Source organism: Nipponia nippon, unplaced genomic scaffold (assembly GCF_047370975.1).
Source record: "Nipponia nippon isolate SJK-2023a ecotype South Korea unplaced genomic scaffold, ASM4737097v1 scaffold_40, whole genome shotgun sequence".
In the NCBI taxonomy this organism is placed as follows: Eukaryota; Metazoa; Chordata; class Aves; order Pelecaniformes; family Threskiornithidae; genus Nipponia; species Nipponia nippon.
In genome coordinates, this window is record NW_028262359.1 from 998,429 (window position 1) to 1,006,766 (window position 8,338).

The following is an 8,338-nucleotide window of genomic DNA, read 5'->3' on the forward strand; positions in this document are numbered from 1 at the left end:
GGGGAGGGCGTAGGGTGAAATCGCCCCGGGGCTCTTGTCCCTGAGGTGAAGAAAAGCCTCGTTCCTCCTCATGGCTTTCGGTGCGTGTTTGCGTGCCCCTTTTGCATCAATCCCCCTGTCTGCTTTCCCTTGGAAATGGCTTTGTTTTCCAATTTCATCACAGTGAAAATTTTCAGGAGGAAAAAAAACATGGTGAAATGCAATGGCAAACCAGCTGGTGAAGACTTACTGGAAACTTTCTCCTCCCTGTCACCTGGGGTCTCCCTGGCATGGTCTGGGGTCCCCCCGGGACACGCTGGAGACCCCAGGTGATGCTGTCAGGGCTGCCGCTGCTGGAGCCATGAGATGCAGCGTTGCCCTCCCTGCCTGGGCACGGCGCCCGTACGGAGATAAGGGCCACGTGCCCGGGGTGTGCGCAGCACCCACGCAGCGCCGCTCCGGCAATCCTGCAGCAGCAGACCGCTCTGCATCCCGGCAGGAATAAACGGGGTCGCAGCCCCCCTCTGCAAGGCTACAATAATGAACTGGTCCTTGCTCGCGCCCTGGCACACCTCTGTAACCCCACAATAACAACTGGCTACCTGCTGCCATCCTAGCCTATCTCTGCAACCCCACAATAACACGACCGTGAGTCATCTCACCTCCTGCGTAACCCTGCAGTAATAAACTGGGGTTTTCCTTCGTCCCAGCCCTCCCGTGCAACTCTACAGTAACGGATTTTGGGAGAGGTGGAGGCTGCGTGTGGGGTGAGCATGCCCGGCCCAGCGTCCACACCGGCTCCTGGCCGTGCCACGGGTGTTGTGCTCAGCAGTGGTTGAGGCTCAGTGCCCACATCGCCCAAGGAATAGCCCAGTGCGGCACATCTGCTCGTGGCCTGGGCTGCCGCCTCGCCAGCCACAAGTGGCCGGATCCCTCCCGCCTGTGCCACAAGAGCTGGGGCCGTGCCAGGGCTGGGGATGTCGCTCCCTGAGTCAGCTCACGTGGCCTCTCAGGTGCTTTGCAGGAGGGCTCCGGTCCCACCAGCCTGCTCACATCTGCCCTTCGCTAGTGGCTTACGTGGATTTTGGGAGCCTGGGGGTGTAGGAGGGGCTGGTCCTGAGCAGAGAGAGGTTTTGTCCATCCAGCTTCTCACTTTCCCCTTCCCGCCTCCCCACGCTGCTCTGCACTCTGCAGTCTGTCTGAGCTGAGGGAAGCCGAGCTTCTTGCAGGATCAGCCCCTCTGGAAGGAGCGGAGCTGGGCGGGCTGCAGCAAGCATTTGGCTGTGGGTTCTCCCCCGGGAGCAGACCCTGAGCTTTCCCCAGCGCTTCGTGGTGCTCACTGGGCGCCGGGAGCCGGGCTGCTTGGCGCCAGCGCTGGCGGGGAGCCACACACAGCTTTCTCTGCTGCTGCAGAGCTGGAGAGCTGAGCAGAGCTGTGGATCTGGGGAATCCCCCAGCTCTGCAGGGCTGGGGCCACCCCTGAGGTTGGGAAGCTGAGAACAGAGCTTGATTTGGAGGGGTGTCTGTGTGAGGGGTTGGAGCTGACAGACACCCCACCGGGGCACTGGGACAAGGGATGCGGTATGGCTCTGGGGTTTGCTGGGCTACCAGCTCTGAGCAGAGCTGGCGAGCTGCAACGTTGGGTGAAGAAGGAGCAGGTTCAGCACGGGTGGTGTGGGCTTTGCCAGGTGAGCAGGGTGCTCAGTGGGGCTGCATGTACCCTGGAGTCCTCGGGGCAGGACTCCTCTCCACCTCCCTGGCACAGGGCGAGGGAGACTGGCACAGTCTGCAGCGTTGTGGCTCTTCCCCTGCTCCATCCTCGGGCTCAGATGAGCATTGTGACCTCCACGCACCTCCCGGCTCCTCCTTCTGCCATGGCACAAGAGTTTACGAAAGGACATCTCCCAGGCTGGCTGCAGCATCCCGTACAGCAGCTGGTCCCCCACTCAGCACCCCAGAAGGACTGAATTTGGGGACCGTAGGGTCTCTCTTCCCTCTCCCTCTCCTTTGAGCAGGCCAGAGAGGGAGCTGCCAGCTCTTGTCCAGGCAGGTCAAGACTTGGACACATGAACAGATGGCTGGATCTTACATTACACTATCACAAACCCACGCAGGACCTGCTGAACCAGGGCCATGTGGGCCATGCGTTGCTCTCCCTCCCAGCCCATGGCTTTGCCTGACTTGCTCCCAGTATCTGCTCAAAGGTGCCCCAAGCCGTTTGCTGTGAAGAATCAGCTGTATCCATGAACTGGGCTCCCACGGGTGGGATCTTGCTGCACTGGGTGGAGAGACTGGGAGGTTTGGGATCAAAAGCTTGAGAGCTGGCATGGGACCAAACTCGAAATGAGATGTGTCATGCTGATGTCCAGGTGCCGTGTCACGATGATGCACCAAGGGATGGGGATGCTGGTCCTCAGCCACACTGGATGTGTTAGCGCTTGCTGGATTGCTGCCTGGATGGTGTAAGCAGAGCAGATGGATGGATGGAAGAGGCTTGCGGGGACTGGAGACAAGTGCGGCTGGAGGCTGCGGTGTCCTCCCACGGTTTCTGCCACAGGGCGCATCCCCTCCAGCACAGGGTTGGCCAGTGGCGTGGAGCCTCTCCTGCCCCGGTGCCCATCCTGGCGCTGCCTGTTTGGGGATGGCCTGTGACTGTGCAGCCTGGGCATGGATGGGGCTGGGGTAATTACAGAGTGCACACATGCCCCAGCGCCCAGCCCCAGTGACTGTCCCTGACATCCCAGATGCACGGGTGACTGTTCCGGAGGTGCAGGTGCTGGCAGGGTACAGGGCATCACAGGGCAATGGGGCTGTGCAGGCCAGCACCGGCCTTTTTCCCCCTGTATGGGACCTGTCCTGTGAGGCCTCCTGCTCAGCGGCTTTGCTCTTGCTGGCTTGGCGCGTGGCTGGGCTCTGGCTGATGTGCAGTGGGCATGGCCCCGTTTGAAGTGCAGGCTTGTTGTGTGTTTACCCTGGCCAGCCTGAGGTGTACAGGAAACCAGAGAGCTCTGCTCCGTGGCTGTCACTTTATTTATTATGGTCACAGCTCGGGCTGCCCACGCTGTGTAAAGAAGGTAGCAAAAACCCCAAGTGCTGCAGCGCAGCTCCTGCCCTGCCAGCTCTGCTCTGCTCTGATTCATACTGCTGTCCTGTGGCTGAGAGCAGTCCTGTCCTGGAGCGGGATGGTGGGATGCTCAGTGCCACGCGATGCTTGTCCTGTCCGAGAGCAGAGCGGCTTGTCCCACATGTGTCCAGCCACACCATGCCAGGAGAAATTCTTGATGGATGCCCAGCCTGATGCCATGCCACAGGCATTACCTGCACTGGCACATGGATGTCCCAGCCTAGTTGCATCTTCCCTGGCTCTTCAGCTCTGCTCTGCAAAATGGCAATGAGCATTGTCCTAGCTAGCTAGATGCTGCCCTAGGTAGCTGCATTCCAGCTCCAGGGCTTTCTCTTCATCCATCTCTGTCAACCTGGGAAAGGAGGCATAGGGCGCACAGCCCAGCTGCCACCCCAGTGTGCAGAGCCCGGGACTCACCAGGTCTCTGGGCTCACAGGACCCCAGTGTTTCATTGTCCATGGCCAGCAGCTCCACGCAGCCTGCTCCAGTCCTGCTGCTGTGGCAGGTCCTCGTCCTGGACAGAACACCATGGTGGTGACCGTGGTTGCTTTATGGATGGGGTTTAAGGTTTGGAGGTTGCTGAGGACAGGGAATCCTTCCCTATGGGGCTGGGGACAGGCGCCCAGATGGAGACTTGAGCCACCCCAGCTGCTCCTCACGGCTGTGCACTGCAAGCACTCGAGCAGCAGCGTGCAAAGCACTACATGCTGCAAGACACAGGCAAACTTGCGTCTGAAGTGAAGGAGAGAGAGGAGACATTGTACACATGGCTATTTATAGGGGCTGCCCTTCTGCCAGGACTTGACTGGCAGCAGCAAGGTCTGGGCTGGTATTTAGGGACCTCAGTCCAAAACCACCAGCCAGCAACCTGGGGACATGAGATGAAACCTCCCGGCGCTCAAAGGGCTCCTGGTCCCTGCAGAGTCACGCGGCTCGCCGGGCTGCCTTGCTATTAAAGGGAGAAAATGCTAGTGAGCTGATAAACACGGGGAGGTGAGCCAGTTCCTGAAACCCAGGGCAATTTGGCAGCCCTCCTCCCAGAGCAGGCAGCCGGGTGCCGGAGCCCACCACGTGGGACTAAGCACTTGGTCTGAAATAATTGACAGGGTGGTTTGAGCCACAGAGAGTTAAGTATGTGGAGGGCACAGGGAGCTGCCTGTAAGGAGGATTTTTAGAGCTCGGTATTAGTTTTGTTGTGTTTAGGCATCTTAAGTCTGTGTTTTCCACCAAAAGGAAGTCCAGGCAGTGATTCACTGAAGGACCATGACAGTATTTGAGTCTGACTTTCTGAAGACGTGAAATTTATAGCGTGAGATAGCGAGCAAAAAAAAACCCAGAGAAGTGGAAAATGAGAAGTTATTTCCAAAGGAAAAACTGGAATGTTTCCTTCCAGACACTGCCGGACTCCACCTCTTCTTCCCTCTGTTGTGGAGGGTGGATTTCTCTCCTGGCTCTGGGCAGCATCTCCCTGGTGCTGGCCCTTGGCAGCTGGATGCGGCTGGTGGAGCCACCCCTGGGTGCTGCGCAAGGAGACCCTGCCCATGGATGAGGCTCAGCTGTTTCCCAAAGTCACCAGTGACTACAGGCTGGCTTTTGGCTCTTCAGAACCAGGCATATATCACTCACGTACCTGCACTTGGTCCCTTGGCAGAACAACTCTGCATCTTCACAGCAAATCTCAGCAGATCCAAAGTGATGCTGCTGTTCCTGGAACACCCGCCTTCTCCAGCTGGAGATGCTTCTGCAGTGCCTCCCAGACCAGCTCCGCTAATGCCCTGGCCCTGCTTCTGGCTGTTGGCAAGTTGTCTCCAGAGAGGCCTCCTTGACCTGCCCCAGACTGGTGTAAAATCAGAGGGGACCCATCCCTTGGACCTGCTGGGATCTGTCCCTGGGCTGCGGATCAGGGCAGGATGGGATCTCTTCTTATACATGTGCTCCTGGAGGCTGCTCCTGGTTGTGGCCCACATGGGATGGGAAAGATCCTTATGCTGATGTGAAAAGCCCTGTTGCTCCTGCCCCTGTGAGCCTGGATCTGTGTTTTTTGGCTCTGGGTGATGCTGTGGCATGGAGCAGAGCTGGGAAATAGGGGCAAGATGGGGACACTCAGAGCCCGGTGCTCAAAACCCTCCATCCTGACAGATCCTCTGCTCCATCACGGAGTGGCGGGGGGGTTTTACCCCGGGGATGGGCATGGTGCCGGTTTGGACATAGCCCCGGGGAGAGCAGCAGGCCCCAGGCTGGGGCAGGGGGTGCTCAGCAAGGGCTGGGAGGCTGTGGGGGGAGAGCAGGAGCAGTCCCCGCCGAGGCCCAGGCAGCAGGCCACCTTCCCAGCTCTGCTGCTCGGGCTGCGGCTGCCCTCTCCCGGCTGCGGACCAGGGCTGAGCTTCGCTTCCCAGGCGGCATCTGCCTCCTTTGGGGTCCCGGTCTGGCTGCAGCCCTGCATCCCTTTTCCCTGCTCCACAGGGCCAGCAGCTCCCCAGTAACTCTGACCCATCAAACTGGAGCTTCCCTGGGCAACGTGTGACCTCTCTTTCACTGCTGACAAAGTCATGGCAGAGGTGAAGACAGCATCAGGCTTCAAATCCCCAAAAGCTGCTCCTTCCCCCTTGGTGAGAGAGAAGTGTGATATCTAATGCCAGGGATGTCACGGTGGCTTGTTCTACAGCAGGTGACAGGGACACCTCTCCTCCATGCTCCAGGTCTCCTGGGTCCCTGGTGCTCAGGACCTTCTCCGTTGTAATGGGACCCTGAACCAGTGAGAGCTTTGGGGATATCTGTTTGGAGTTTTTTCCTCCAAACAAACAAATACTCTGAAAAGCCAAGTTTTGGAAGGAAAAAAGTCAGAAGGACTATGGTGGGAAGGGCAGTGGTGCTGTGTGGGCTGTGGCAGGTGATAGCCCTCGTCCCTGGCAGGACAGGGACCTGCCTGGGTTCGGGGACAGGCAGGCATCACAGAGGACGTCTCTGAGGGAGAGGTTTCCTGAGAGGGGCCAAACCATACCCCAGCACCATTCAAAACTCCACCTGGGTTTTGAATTTTGCAGGTACATTCTCCAAGGATGATGCTTCAGGCAACGGCTTTCCAATCTGGAAAAAAGGCAAAAGCATCCATTTTGGCCAATGTTTCTGAGCTGCGCTGCTCCATGCTGCTCCAAGCAGAGCGGGGCAGCTGGGAGAGAAGGAGCAGCATGATCCAGGGCATCTGCCTCTATGGCACAGGGTCATGAGAAGATGGACCTTGAGCTAAGAGACACCAGGGAAAATGAAGACCTGGCAAATAATTGCAAGTGTCCCTTGAACAGGGGCAGGTCTAGATGGAGAACAGCTCACCCATAAAGAAAGGGAGGGAGCAACAGCCACCCTTGCACCAGGAGGAGATGCTGTGGGCTGGGGATTTAGGTGAGACATCAGGAAACGCTGATGTTTGCCTGAGCATGGCTGGATTCGTTACCACCCTTGTGAAGAAACAATACCTGCAGAGCAGTGGGTGCGTTCGCAGGGGCACGAGCAGTGCAGTGGGTGTATGCATGGGGAGGAGAGAAGCGGTAGGGAAGATGGAGAGGTCTGTGAGCAGAAAAGTGGGATTTATGCATTGTGCCATAAAACCAGTATCTCCAATAAGTCCCTGGGATTTGCTGGCTGGCTGGGTTATACCTCATTGCTGGAAGCTGGTCTGGGCCTCTTTCTTGGGATCAGGATGAGAGGGTGGTGTGGGAGAGGGGAAATATCCCCTCTCAGGGGATGTCTCTGTCCCTCATTGAGGGGCTGCGTGAGCTGCCCCAGTGCAGAGCAGCTGCAGTGTCACCGAGATGGGGGTCCCCGTGAGACGTATCACCAGCGGGGTGGCAGGTGTTAGTAAACCCATGGCTGTTTGGGGGGTGTCCTGCAGGCTTTGCAATGGTCCTGCAGCACAGCCTTGATCTATGGGTGCATTTGGTCCATGAGGAGCTGGCTTTTGCTGAGGAGGATGGAGGTGTATTTCAAACCAGGACCTTCATGGCTCTACGCAGCGCGGCCGTGGGAGGGCAGCACAGACCGCTGCCCGCCCCGGAGTAAAGCAGGAGCAGGAGCAGGAGCAGGAGCAGGAGCAGGAGAAGGAGCAGGAGCAGGAGCAGACCAGAGCCTGCACACCGCAGCCAGGGACGGCTCCTGCAAACTGCTCTGCATCAAGCAAGGGCAGGCAGGACCCCTCCGCGTTTTCTGAGTTAGCCAGGGCTCTCTGGATGGGAGACACGGACCAGGACAGCTCTAGCCTTGGTGGCAGACAGGGACATGACTGTGGATGTGAAGCGAGCCCCCAGGTTCCTGCATCCAACAGAGCAAGGGTCCCAGGGCAGTGTCCCCACTGGACCTGGTGTGCCATACTCAGACTATTGCTGCATCCTTGTGGGCATGGAGCCCCTTCCCCAGCCAGGGCAGGTGGGCAGAAGGCACCTTCCCTGGAGAGGAGAGGCTGGGGCCGCCAGCTCCCACCCTGGTGTGCTGCACTGGGCAGGAGCAGCAGGGATAGGAGGGGGCTCAGCCCTGGCTCATGTCTACCCTGTGCGTCCATCCCTTGTGCCCCTGCTCTTCTACCCTCTGCAACGCTCAGGTGCAGCATCCCATGCAGGATGAAGAAGATGGGCTGGGGATGGTGCTCACCAGAGGAGGTAAAAGTCCACAGTCAGAGCTGCCTCAGTTCCCCAGCAGGCTGCACTCCCCGGCAGGCTCTCTGGCTTCGGGGTTGCACTGCAGTGGTCCTGCTTGCTGAGGACTTGTTGCGCAGGTCCCTTTGGGCACCCTTGCCCAGCTCTCCCTCTCCAGCAGGCCACTGCTTGCTCAGGTGGAGTGGAGCCGCTGCAATCTCTGCTGCTGGCTCAGGAAACTTTTTAGCTCCTTTCCCCATGGTGGGTGAGATGCAGTGACCAGCCTGGCTGGGTGTGCATGGCTCCAGCTGTACGTCAGCCGCCTCAGGCTTTGGAAATCCTGCTCATTCACTGGGAAAACCAGGCTGAAAATGGGAAAAGACATGAGAAAAATTGAAAGAAATTAAACTTTTTGGGAGCTGCATGGGGAGCCCTGCTCACCCAGAATTTGCCCTGAGCACCAACAGGTCACCTCACCACACCAAGCTGGGGACAGGGACTGGAAATTTGTCTGTGCCAGCAGCGTGCCAGCCCACTGCCTGCGCAGAGCCCTGTGGGGGCTGGACGGGAGGATGCCCAGAGTGACAGGAGCCTCTCTGGTGTGATGGGA